Raw genomic sequence first — 13,729 nt, forward strand, 5'->3', positions numbered from 1 at the left:
TACTATGGAAGGCTCTGAGTCATTGAATGACTGTTTATAGCAAAGGGCAGCATATCATTGTCTCCAAGGTTTAAGGTAGTTAAATATTTTAGGCTCTTCTTGTTCTTTTCCTCTCCCCTCTTCTTTGCCTCTTCTTCCCCTTCCTCTTGCTTTTTCTCTTACTTCCTCTAGTAGTCAGTTTAAATTAAAAAAAACACATGAGCATACACACAGGTTGTATAAAAATAGGCTGGTATAGAGTAAAATGGCTAAGGTGACCTTGGGCTGATTACACAAGAGAGAAAAATAAATATCTATGTTTTTTAAAGTACTATATTTTTAGATCTTTTTGTTACTGCAGACTAAAAATCCATCCACTTTGTATGTGTGTTTAGTCCATTTATATTTAGTCCACTGATTCCAACCACAGCAAAGTGCTCCATGCTATGCCCTTTTGCCTGTGTTCTCTCCAGACATGAATACAGATCAATTCCAACTCTCTACTACCACATAATATATAATCTTCTACCTGCTCCCTATAGAACTGCGTAGAAATTTCTTTGGTTAATATATGAATGTTTGGATCATATATTCATTTGACTAGGTTTTGCCGTATTGATCTCCAGACTAATTGTGCTAGTTCACCATCACACTGGAAGTATGGGGATGTTCCATACCTCCCATACCTCCATCTTTAGGATTACACAGTTTTCTCAGGTATGCCTACCCAAAAAGGTGTAAAGAGGTATTTTATTGCTTTACTTTCTAGGTGCCTACAAACCAAAATTAATCAATGTCTTCCATTTATTTAAAAACATTTAAGATGTATTATTTGTAATTCCTACTGTATGTGAAAAATAGGCAATTATCCTTGAAATATATTTTTAAATTACATTTGAATGTGTTTTAAATGCATATGCAGACATGAAATAATAAATAAAAATAGAGATACACAAATATATACTGCAATACATAAGCATATAACTGCAAACGAGAAATGGTAATTTTAAGGGAACATATTTGAGAACAAGGTATGCTGTGAGAATGTTGTAGCAAATGTGTATATTGAACTTGACAATATTTACATGCATCATTATTTTATTTATTTCTATTATTGATGGCATAATAGCCCAGTGAAAGAACATACCATTATTTATATTACCACTCCCTAGTTGTCAAAATATTTTTTAGTTCTAATTTTTGCTAATATAAGGCAGTGTATAGAAGGATGAATCAACCTTATAATTAAACCTGTCTACATAATCATAACTATATTTTTTGGAAAAACTAATGGAAGTAGTTTTATTGGGGCAAGTTGTACAAACATTTTTAAATGCTCTGATCCATGCCACAAAATTGTTTTTGAAAGTATTACAACTTCTACTTTCATAAGCATCAAGTCAATATTTTCACTGATACATATATTTTAAATATATATTTTTAAAGTTTATTTATTTTTTAATTAAAAATTTTTAATGTGTATTTTTGGGAGAGAGAGAGACAGAACATGAGTGAGGGAGGAGCAGAGGGAGAGAGAGAGGGGGAGATACAGAATCTGAAACGGGCTCCAGGCTCTGAGCTGTCAGCACAGAACCTAGAGCCAGGTGGGGGTGGGGGCTTGAACTCAGTATGGTGAGATTGTGACCTAGGCTGAAGTCAGAGGTTTAAGCCACTGAGCCACCCAGACGCCCCTATTTATTTATTTTTGAAAGAGACAGAGACACGGTGAGAGGATGAGCGGCAGAGAGAGGGTGAAAAAGAGAATCCCAAGCAGGCTCTGCACTGGCAGTACAGAGCCAGATGGGGGGCTGGAACTCACCATGAGATCGTGACCTAAGCTGAAACCAAGAGTTGGAAGCTTAACCAACTGAACCACCCCAGATGCCCCGTTTACTAATACATATATTTTAAAGGGATTAAAAATAAACTAAAAAAGGGGATTTATACTGCTTTTACTTTCACTTAATTTTTATTTTTAAATATTTTTCACATTTCGTACATGCAAAATATAGATAATATATATGGCAACTAAAAATAATACCATTAAGAAAAGTTTCAGTCTTCAATGACTACATTCATACCTTGAAAATTGAACTTATTTTTGAGATCCACTGGGTGTTCCTTGTTTTGCTATCTAAAGGTCTTGAATTTTTTACACATCATTTTCTTTCATTTATTTCTCTATATATTGTATATATGTGTATATACATTTATTTCCATATGTATTGTATACACGTGTATATACATTAAGACATATATGTATATACATATATATTTCATTATATTTTATAACATATTTTTCATTTTGCTAGTTTTTATATGTATATTAAAGGTTTATGCTATGTTTATTATTTGGGGGACTCAATATTATGTTTTTAATTAATTAATTTAGCTATGTTTATTCATTTTAATTGATGCGTAGGATTCCATTCTGGTGATATTCCACAACTTATTCATGATTTTGTGAGGCAGTGTTTTCCCAGTTTTCTTATGTAGTTGGAACAATATTATATATGTCGCCTGTTGCATAGGAGAAAGGATTTCTCTAGGGTATATACCAAGTAATAGAATCATCAGGTCGTAGTTTAGATGTAGCAAACTTCCTTCTGACAAGTAACTGGTAACTCTTTAAGAGATTGTAAGCATTATTAGTATTTTTTCAGATCCAGTGTTTTCAGATTTTTTTTTTTTAAAACTTCATCTTATCAGTTGGTTCTGAGAATTACATATTCTCTGTTTATTGATTTACCCATTGGGACATGGCTATTTCCTTATACAGAATTTCCTCACATCATAGGGCTAGTAATCCATAAGACATGCAGTACCTGATATCTGAAGTCTTAGCAGTTACCATCAATAATAGGCATGTGAATCAAATGCACTGGCTCTTCTTTAACTCAGCTAACTTCATTCTTCTACAGAGATAAAAATAAGCAGTGTTAGACTCTTCATTTAAGGTTTTTATTTTATATGCACAAGTGATATACGGATGGATATTGTGTGTGTGTGTGTGTGTGTGTGTGTGTGTGTGTGTGTGTGTAAGGTGGCTTAGTGGTTAATTTGGGGTCTGTGAAGGTCAGTGCAATGAAGCCTTCTATTTTTATCTACCTTTATGTTGCATTTCAGTGTGGAAAAGACTAAGCAATAGGGAAAAGAAAGGAAGAAAAAAAGAGGAAAATCAAACCCATTAACATTTCAAAAATTTATCCTACTAGATAAATTAAAGTGCTTCAGAATTTTCAGCCACAGAATATCTTGCATCTCTCTAGCAACATAAACCAAATTAAATAGCTATTCCAGCTTCATTTACCCACTATGAATATTTTCAAGGTTAAAAGAACAAATCAGATATATGAAGAATCAGCAAGATCTTGAATGAAGTAACATAAGGGAAAACTAAGGCAATAAGGAGAAAGAAGGAGAGAGAAGGAGTGGAAACAAAGGAGATGTGAGAAGTTAGAGGAAAAGGAAAAATGTAAACTTTCATCAACAGGAATTAGGATTCCTTTGGGCTTATGTTTATCTCCCTTCCCAGTCAAGTGTTTCTTTTGGAGAAAATGTTTGCTTTCTTTTGGAGAAAATGTTTGCTTTCTTCTGGAGAAAATGTTTGCTTTCTTCTTTTGTCCTCTATTCTCTTCACCCCTTTTCCCATTTCTGTAGCCATTATGTAATTTTCATTCACTTACAATTATTCAGCTTTCATCCTCAAATCTACTATTTTAGAACAGCTTGTCTAAAAGAGTATGATTTTATTTTTTTTAGTTTTATATTTAAAATAATTATTTTATGTTTATTTTTGAGAGAGAGACAGAGCACAAGTTGGGGAGGGGCAGAGGGAGACACAGAATCTGAAACAGGCTCCAGGCTCCAAGCTGTCAGCACAGAGCCGGACGTGGGGCTTGAACCCACAAATGGTGAGATCATGACCTGAGCCTAAGCCAACTGAGCCACCCAGGCACCCCTAGAAGAATTTGACTTTTAAAGATAACTGCTGTTGCCAAGTGTCTGTCTTCTGTTTTTCTCTTTTTGTTTTGTTTTGTTTTTCATTTCCTATATACAGAAAAAATAGTCTCAGGGTCAATATAAAAATGAATTTGTATTTGTAGTCAAAGTTTTAGACAAGGAAGGAACACTTTAGAAGGAACACTTACTGAGAAAAAAAGTTACTATTGTAACTAACTACATAATTTGACCAAAGCATAATTTTTGATTACATAATTATCACCAATATTAAAACTATTGGTTAAAACTAAACCTTGTATGTTAAAATAGATTTCTCAACTTTGAAAGTTTCTTTAGGATTAAATATATGATTAATTTTATTTAAAATTAATAAGATGGCTTTTCTGGCTGGAACCATGGAGGGTGCAGAAGAGAAGGAAAAGGAGATTCCTGCTGTGCTAGGAACCCTTAGGAAAAAGCGAAGGAATTTCAGAGTTGAAGATCAAGCATCTGGGAAGGAAGTTTGCCCAAAAGATGCTTCGAATGGTAAGGAGGAAGTTCATTTATGAAAAAGCTAAGCATTACCACAAGCATGTAGGCAGTTATACAAACCTGAGATTCAAATGGCTGGGATGGCAAGAAAAACTGGCAACTTCTATGTTCCTGCAGAACTAAATTGGCTTTTGTCATCAGGATCAAAGGTATCAATGGTGTGAGCCTAAAGTTTCAAAAGGTGTTGCAGCTTCTTTGCCTTCACCAGATCTTCAATGTCACCTTTGTTAAACTTAACAAGGCTTTGTTAACATGCTAAGGATTGTGTAACCATACATGGGGGTGAGGAGAGTACCCAAACCTGAAGTTGGTGAATGAATTGATGTACAAGTATGGTTATGGCAAAGTCAATAAGAAATGAATTGTCCTGACAGATAACACATTGATTGTTTGATCTCTTGGTAAATATGGCATCATCTGCATGGAGGATCTGAATCACAAGATCTATATTGTTGGAAAATGTTTCAAAGAAGCAAACAACTTTTTATGGCCCTTCAAATTATCATCTCCAGGAGAGAGAATGAAGAAAAAGACCACCCATTCTGTAGAAGGTGGAAATGCTGGCAACAGGGAAGATCAGTTCAATAAACTTATTATAAAGATGAACCAAGGTGTCTACTATGATTACTTTTTGTAATCTGGTCAGTTAATAAATAACTACTTTCAAATTGAAAAAATAAATGAAAAGTAAAATTAATAAGATGGACAAATCATTTATCATAGAAGTGATTATTTTATCCACGCATAACCCTAAAGCACCCTGATTTACTCACTTCATTGTAAGGGTTCATTGTTTTTGAGATATAAGCATAAGTAAAACATGAACAGTGTTGGAAATAAACATTGGAATTTTATTGAACATGAATTGCAAGTATTAATTAATGCAAAATACAATGTGCCTTACCTCAAATCTCAGAGTGATGTCTATCCATTCCACCTTAACAATGTCACACAGTGGCACTGTAAAATATTTTCAAGTTTAGAATGATACATTGTAGCCATTAATTCTCATATAAAAACCACATTAAATAAGTCACTCTTCTCATTTTCAGCATGTCACAGGTTTATACAATATTAAATTGCTTGATCATTGAGGGTCAGTATCAGTTCAGTAGTAGAATATGAATAGAAGCCAATGAACACTATTTTGTCTATTGCTTGAATAATTTACTAATGTTGATGTGCCTGTAATAAATATAGTAAGTAGTAACAGTTTATGATCTCTGAGCAATAAGTTATAGAATGATAATTATCTGATTATCTTATGCTCTGGAAATACTATAATCAATAACCTGACTTCCAAAGGGAAAATAAACTGGAAAATAAAAGTTCCTTCTTTCAATGCTATCAAAGAATAATTTAAGAGGAGAAACTGATGCAGGCAGGCTGAGTCCAAAAACCCAGAAGTTTTCGTAGGACCAGCCAAGAGGGTCCTTGGCTTCATGCAGGATAGAAACCAAACTCAAGTCAGAGAAAGTGAAAACAGAGTTTACTGAACAGCATGAATGACAGAAAATAGCTGATAGAATATCTTTGAAGCTCGGAAAGGAAAGAATGAGTCTCATCAGTGTTGGGGCTGAGGGGTTTTATTGGAAAAGGATCTAGGATACATGTTTTTTTAGGAGTCCATGGTAGGGTTTAATCAGAAGTGTCAGGTGAATAAGAGGCATTAGTCCGAAAATTACCAAAGGTAGGATGCCAGCATCAGCAGAAGTTTATTTGAAGCTAATATTCTGAAACATGTTTGGGATGTGGCTCTTCTTAAGTGTCATCAGGTGTTTTGCGCCTAAGACAAAACTCAGAGAATGATTAGCTTTCTTGTTTCTCCCTTGAAATGGGTATACAGCTTTTTTGGCTTATTCAGAGGCAAAATATGGAACATGGGCAAATGGGGCGTAGCAGAAAAACAGAGATGGAGCCTTTCTAAAATGGAATCCCTTCAGCTTTCCCACTTCAAAAGGAAAATTTGAATATTAGCTTACTTTAATCTCATGAAATATTTGTTTTCATTTGTGGAAGGATAGAAAAATCCCTTCTTGTAATGATTTGCCATTTCACAACCTTTGCGTTGATTACGCTTGAAAAAGAACACAAGATCACGATTAATGTTAAATGAACCCTGTTATGTGGCAGGCGCTTTCCATATGCCATCATAGTCAGTGCTCACCACAACCCCTTTAGGTAAGAAGCGATAAATGGATTTTCCAGTAACGAAACAGAAGTCCGTAAGGATTACCTTATTTTTTTAATGTTTGTTTATTTTTGAGAGAGTGTGCAAGCAGGGGAAGGGCAGAGAGAGAGGGAGACTGAGGATCCGAAGGAGGCTCTGCACTGACAGCAGCGAGTGAGATATGGGGATTGAACTCTTGAACCATGAGATCATGACCTGAGCTGGATGCTCAACCATCTGCACCACCTTGATGCCCCAGGATTACGTTATTTCAATGAATCTAAAACTAACTTCATTCATTAGAAGATACATATCATCTTAGTTCCACAAGAAACAGAAATGCTGCCAAGTATAATTGTAAATTTGCCAGTAAACTGATATTGATTTAATAATATTAACATGGTAGGATGAGTGGGTGAGTAAAGTGCCTCCTAGAATGATACCATATGCTGAGACAACTGTCTAAACCATGTAAGTTGGCCAGCGGAAGCCTATTCCCAGGCTTCTCTGGTTCCCAAGACCCTGATTCTTTCATTAAACTTTACAGCCTCAGCTATCTTCCACAAAACAGAATGCATTTGGCATTTTCCTTTATGAGAACTTGTCTTTTTCTTGTGGCACCACCTAGTCTTTGTAACCTTCATATGGAGGAAATCAAAGTGCATGACAGTATATTAATCAGAAAAATGGATTGCAGTTGCCTCATCCTGTCAATCACTTGATAAGGGAAAACAAATAGTGAAGATTAAATCACAGACTGCTCAAATGCCTCATACTTAGGATAAATACATTTCAGCTTTCAGGAAAGTCCATTATGCACTATTTGGCTTTGATTAGCAGGGGGCATTTCATAAAACATGAAAGACAGCTACAGCTAGTGGAAGAAAGAAGAAATGTGTGAGCATTTTCTCACTCTTTAAACAACTGATTCACCCCAGTCCAAAGGAAAAAAAAAATCCAGCAAAGGCTCTGACAATTACGAATGTCTTTGGCAAAAAAGATGAATTTATCTGCCTGTAAAGGAGATGTCGCTTGAAAAGCGAACGTCTGCGGCAAACAGAACACCAGCAGAGCATGACTATAAAGAACAATCCATATTTGCTCTTATACAGGAGAGACCCACAATTGCAACTTGATTGTAATTCTCACCTGGGAAATCTGAAATCACCACCTGTTTTCTTTGGATTCTTGTGTGACACACTCCAGTTGCTTTCTACAGAATTTAGAACATTGATTTACTCCAGTGGATACACTTGGAGCTTTACTCAATTCATTTCCATTAAGCATCTGACTCACTAGTTAGATTTATTAGAGCTAAGCAGATCGTTGTTTTTATATTCACATTTAGGTTTCTAAGTATACATATTACATATACTCCATGACATGTTTTCATACAACTGTCATTCTTGTTTGTACTTCATTAAAAAGGGCAACATACTAATCATAAGAACAGTTAGCTATGATGCATTCCCTTTTGTCTTAAGAATTTTGGAGAAAACAGAACAAGTGAAATAAAACCACAACAACCACCATAAACTCTAATTCACTTCTTACAAGCCTCTCTACCTTCAATTCCAAACACGTCACTGGGGCCTTATTTTTTTTGTTATGTTCAGCCATCTAAATATTATATGCAAGAATTAAAACAATGTCAATAGGCAAAACATAAAATATGAGACTTAAGGTAATCTATAATGCTTATTGTAAAATAATCTCTGTTATTTTTAGCATTTCATCTCTACTTAAGTCTGGCACTTAACCTGGTAAGATAAACTATAACATGAGCGGCATTGCAGTGTCAGTAAAGATAGATCCATGAAACTAGGCACATTATTATCTGAGCAAAACAAGTTAGCAAAGATATACGTATATATAAAGATATATATCTTGAGAACTTACACAATACAAACAAAATATGTCAGAACCCAGGTGCTTTGTAAGGGTCTCAAACAACATGCAGCATTTATAATTCTATAAAACAGACTGTACCCTCTCTAAATTTAAGAAAAATATTTTAAGGATAATAATTTACATTATCAAATGTGAATTTAAAAACCAATTTTAATGTGATTCTCCAATTATGTGTTTGTATAATGGACAAAAAAGCAGCAATATGCTAAAAGTATAAATGTTCAACAAATATAAAATTATGTCAAAGTTTTATCCTGAGCTTGATGCAATCACGTATATCTAACCATTTAACCTACTAGTGAATAATGATTGATTATGGCTAAGCAAGGTCTTTGTCAGCTCATTCTATTGGGGAATTTTAAGGATAGTCTGATTATTGCACAAAGACCTAAAAAAAAATCAGTGTTGGGTTTTGCTAAGTGATAGTGCCATCTACTGGTTTCGTTTGTCACAATGGTATGATGACTATGGGCCGGACCTGTTGGGTTTTACAGACCCACCTGACAGGTGTAACCTCATGAAGATATTCCTGAATGTAGATTCTGTCATTTAAGCTAAGGACTAAAAAAAGAATTGACACTAGTTATAAACTAATGGAAATTTCACACTCTAAGCACTTTTATTCATTATAAATATTTGGAATATAGAAGAGATGCTTTAACTAGGCAAAATCATTTTAGTGATTTAACTAATACTATATATGTCAAAGGTTCAAATGTTTAGTTAATCAACGCTCTGCATGTATGGTACACCGAATGCACTGTGTGCTCAAGAATGTTGGCAGATTCAACAAAATTCAGGGCGTTTAAAAGATAGACAATAGGAAAGATAGAAAAAGATTCCTGGCTTGAAGCTTGTAGGTTGAACAAATATAATATAGACAACCAGTTAACTAACAAAGCAGTTGGCTCAGGACAGTTCAGATACATATTTTGATATGAATAAAGGTATAGCTGTTGAGTAGGGGGGCATTTGAAGGAGATGTCAAATTTGAAAAAGAAGAGACAAGAAAAATTTAGGGGAACAACAGCTTGAGTACGGGTAAGAAAAAAGGAAAGTCCAGCATGAGATTTTCTGTTTTGGCTTTTGTACAGAAGGACAAATATATCCTTCATTCTGAGAAATACATTCTTAACAGTTCTAAAACTATTGGAAACTAATGTGCATACTGAGCATAGGAAAATTTGTGCTCATTCTTAACACAGTCAATTGTCTGATTTAGTCCATGGTAGTGTCAAAGAGCAGCTCCCATTGACCCCACTCTGTTAAAGTACCCCCAAATAAAACACACTCTATTAATAAAAGTGGAAGATAGATTGTTAGCTATGCAATCATAGAGTTCTGGCTACTTTATGAAACTCTGTTACCTTATCCTCCTTATTAACTTAGATGCTTTGGGACATGAATTATAGTAGAATATCTATTAAAAGTAAAGTAGGTTATTATCCCCTGTAATATACACAAATCTATCTCAAGGTTTTAAAATATTTTTGAGCTGGACACTAATTTTCCTATGAAGTTCCCAGGAGGCCCATAAGGAGAGTGATTAGCAGGTGGCGTTAATGTACCTGCCCCCACTCCCATGCAATCAGAGTGGAACTGCTTTGATCTGGTAAGTTTGTGTGTGTGTATGTTTGTGTGTGCATGTGTAACTTAATTATACATACATATTTTCTTTGGGCAAGTGTTCTACTAAAAATACATTTTAGAAGCTTATCAATTTAAACTTATCAATGTGAAAAACAGGATTTGAATGCAAAGAGGTAAAAATATTGGGAGAACAGCTTGGATAGAAATAAGAAAAGGAAGGTAGAGGATAAGCATGCTATTTTCTGTTTTTGCTTTTTCACAGAAATACATTAAACTCTTCCGTGCCTCAATTTATGCTGACTTAGGTGTGGATTTTGCTTAGGATCCTTCCTTGGCCAACCCAGGGGGTGGTGATCTGTGTACTGGTGACCTCTATGCATCACTGTTCTTCCACTTGTATAGCATGCTATTGCATACTGCCTTCTAATTACAAATTGTGTGTGCATCAGAAAATTTTATATCTCTAAGCAAAATAATAAGTTTTGTTTGAACAGGATTCAGGTCTTCATTTGAATTACTCATAACATCAAACATAATGTGATGCTAAAGTTTATGGTAAGTATAAATAACACCCACAATTCCTCTGTTTCTTTCCCTCTCTCAAACACTCACATGCACACAGACACGCATACATACACGTGTTAATTCATTAATGTCATAGAAACATGGACAAATATATTAACAGACTTTATCCAGAATAGGAAGTGAAACAGGATATAAGATCTGTGAAGAGATGATTGCACATATAAGAAATCAGAGTATTTCAAATCACACCTTTAAAATATTCTGTAATTGTTAGGGTAAAAAGAATTAGACAAGTTATGAGAAGGATATGAGTTAACAGGATCCACATGCTCAGTGGAAGGAGTGAACACTAGTAAATCCAATTTGCAGAATTATTTGGCAGTTGTTAACAGAATTGAATATGATTTATGCAGACCTTATGTCATGCAGTTCTTTTCCTTAGTGCGAACAGCAAAGCAATGATCAACATGCCCTTTGGGGGACATATACAAGGATAGTCATTGCTTACTTGTTTTGTTGGTAGAGAGTTGAAAGAACCTGAATATCCCTAAGAGAGTGGGAATGTAGAAAGGGTGGATGGATACCACAGAATACCATGCAGGAGGTGCACATGGAAATGCTGCTGGATCTAAAATGTAATTGAAACAGAATGTAATCGGGATGCCTGGCTGGCTCAGCTAGAAAAGCATGCGACTCTTGACTTCAGACTTATAATTTCGCACGGAGCCCCCACCTGGGGTGTGTAGAGATCACTTAAATAAATAAAACTTAAGAAGAAAGACAATGTTGGGGTGCCTGGGTGGCTCAGTTGGTTGAGTGTCCGACTTTGTCTCAGGTCATGATCTCATGGTCTGTGAGTTCGAGCCCCGTGTCGGGCTCTGTGCTGACTGCTCAGAGCCTGGAGCCTGCTTCAGATTCTATGTCTCTCTGTCTCTCTGCCTCTCCCCCTCATGCTCTGTCTCTCTCTGTCAAAAAATAAATAAACATTAAATTTTTTTAAAAAAGGAAGAAGAAAGACCATGTAATCTATAAAAATAACAACATGCATGCAAGCTTAAAAGTTTTGCATGGCATGCAAAAAAATAATATTTTCTCAATAAATGTATACAAATGAAAATATTTTCACTAAGCAGTGAAGAATGAGGATGGAAGGAATAAACATACGAATAACTTAATAAAAGAGACTTGAACTGATGGCAACAATGTGCATCGGTGAGGAGTGTGGTCAACTCATGCTTATGCACCTGATACCTTACTAAGAAAAGAAGAAAGATTAAACCTGTAGCCTTCCGTAGGATGCACAAAATAGAACATGACCAATTTTGAACTTGAAACCAACCTCAGGCTGTTTGCGGTTGTTTTTTCTCCCATTAGAATGGGAAATATCTGGGTCTCTAATTTCCTGATGACTTTCCATAAGAATCAACCTTTTCCATCCATACCTAAAGACAGGTCTTTTCCAATGCCAAATTCCTTTTCAGTTCAATTCTATACCTGCTGTTTCATTTCATATTCTAGGAAAAAACTTTGAAAAAAAGTTCTCTTAAACTGGGAAAAAAAATCACAAAACAGCTGTGACCCAGGTTGAGGAGCATCACATTCAGGAACTCAGTGGCAGCCTTCTTTTTTCTACAGTATCTCATCTATCCCAAGCATAAAGAATATATTTTACCTGATTAGCTATCATTTTAGTGATTTTACCCAGAATAAAAAAGGGTTAAGCAGAAGAGGATTCCAACTTCTGTTGTATTCAGACCATAGGCAGACATTTCTTGTGTATACAAGCAACAACAACAACAACAACAAAATAAACAGGAAATCAGAAACAGGGTGTTTCTGTTTCGGTCTCTGTTACTGGCAAACTACACACTGCGGATGTAAAAGACCAGGACTTCACTTTTACTTTCTCCTCATTAAAAGTGAGGCTAATGACATAATAAACATAGCTCTAATTCAGTAAAGGAGACTAAATCAAATATAAAACAAAGAAAAAATATTATGATATTAAGCTAAACAGTTATTAACCCAACCTGACTGTTTCATATGAGCAGAATTTCAGGATAGGTAAATTATAAGATGGTCTTTCCAAATTATAGATGTAGCCCTGTTCCAAAATAAGTTAATTAACTAGTCTGAACCATTCTTAATATCGGGGTATTATTGATGCTAACCAAAAGAAAAGCTAACTGACAAGTCTGATTTTCTACATTTTATATTTTAGAATAAATTGCTACTCAGTTTATCTAATGAAAAATAATAAACATATTTAGAGTATAATTTTATTTTTGTAGGAGCTGTTTTCAAGGTTTGACATTATTTATCTTTTCTGTTGGCGATATGAAGACCAGACTGTGATTACACTAATGGTCAGGAATAAAAATAATGCTCCATTTCCACTGACCTGAGGAGCATTCACATCAAGTAAATTTTCATTAATATTCCCCTCTTTAATAAAAGCGTGTGCCATGATGGGAAAAAACAGACAAAGAACAGAGCAATAATTATCATTAAAACATTTGGTGGAAAATATCATGTTGATGTTCTGCTGAGGGTAAGGTGCCATGGCAATGCATACAAACTACTATCAACTCATATTTTTAATGTGTTTAGCATATAATAACCCACTGCAGTTTCACAACAACAATAGCAAAGAGGAAGGAGATCTTTTTTATTTCTATTTTATAGGTATGGAAACTGATTCTGATAAATTTGTGATTCAGTGTTCTAGATAGTAAAGTCCTGAAAGTAAACTCAGTTATATTTCTTGGGACTCCCGAGATTGACCATGCTGTACATAGTCTTATGTTTAAACTAGCCATCATGAAGTGAGAATTCATGAAAAAGGTCAAGAAAACTCAGGTTGCATAGGTAAAAACAGTAATTTGATAAAGTACATGCAATACCACACAATCGAAATTGGACTTGATTATGAGGATGCAGGGGATCATTGTAGAATTTAAAGCAGAGAAAAGATATGTGAAAGGCAGGTCTAGGGAGATTAATCTAGCAGAACTAGATCAGGTAGATTGAAATGGAAAGTTCTTCGGGAGAACAAGAAAA

General features: G+C 34.9%; 1 pseudogene; it reads left to right on the forward strand.

Moving 5' to 3' along the window:
• The first annotated feature begins 4,329 nt into the window (after positions 1-4,329).
• On the forward strand, positions 4,330-5,143 carry LOC121037947 (60S ribosomal protein L7-like; annotated as a pseudogene).
• Positions 5,144-13,729: the final 8,586 nt, after the last annotated feature.

Source organism: Herpailurus yagouaroundi, unplaced genomic scaffold (assembly GCF_014898765.1).
Source record: "Herpailurus yagouaroundi ecotype Mexico unplaced genomic scaffold, PumYag 164, whole genome shotgun sequence".
Lineage (NCBI taxonomy): Eukaryota > Metazoa > Chordata > Mammalia > Carnivora > Felidae > Herpailurus > Herpailurus yagouaroundi.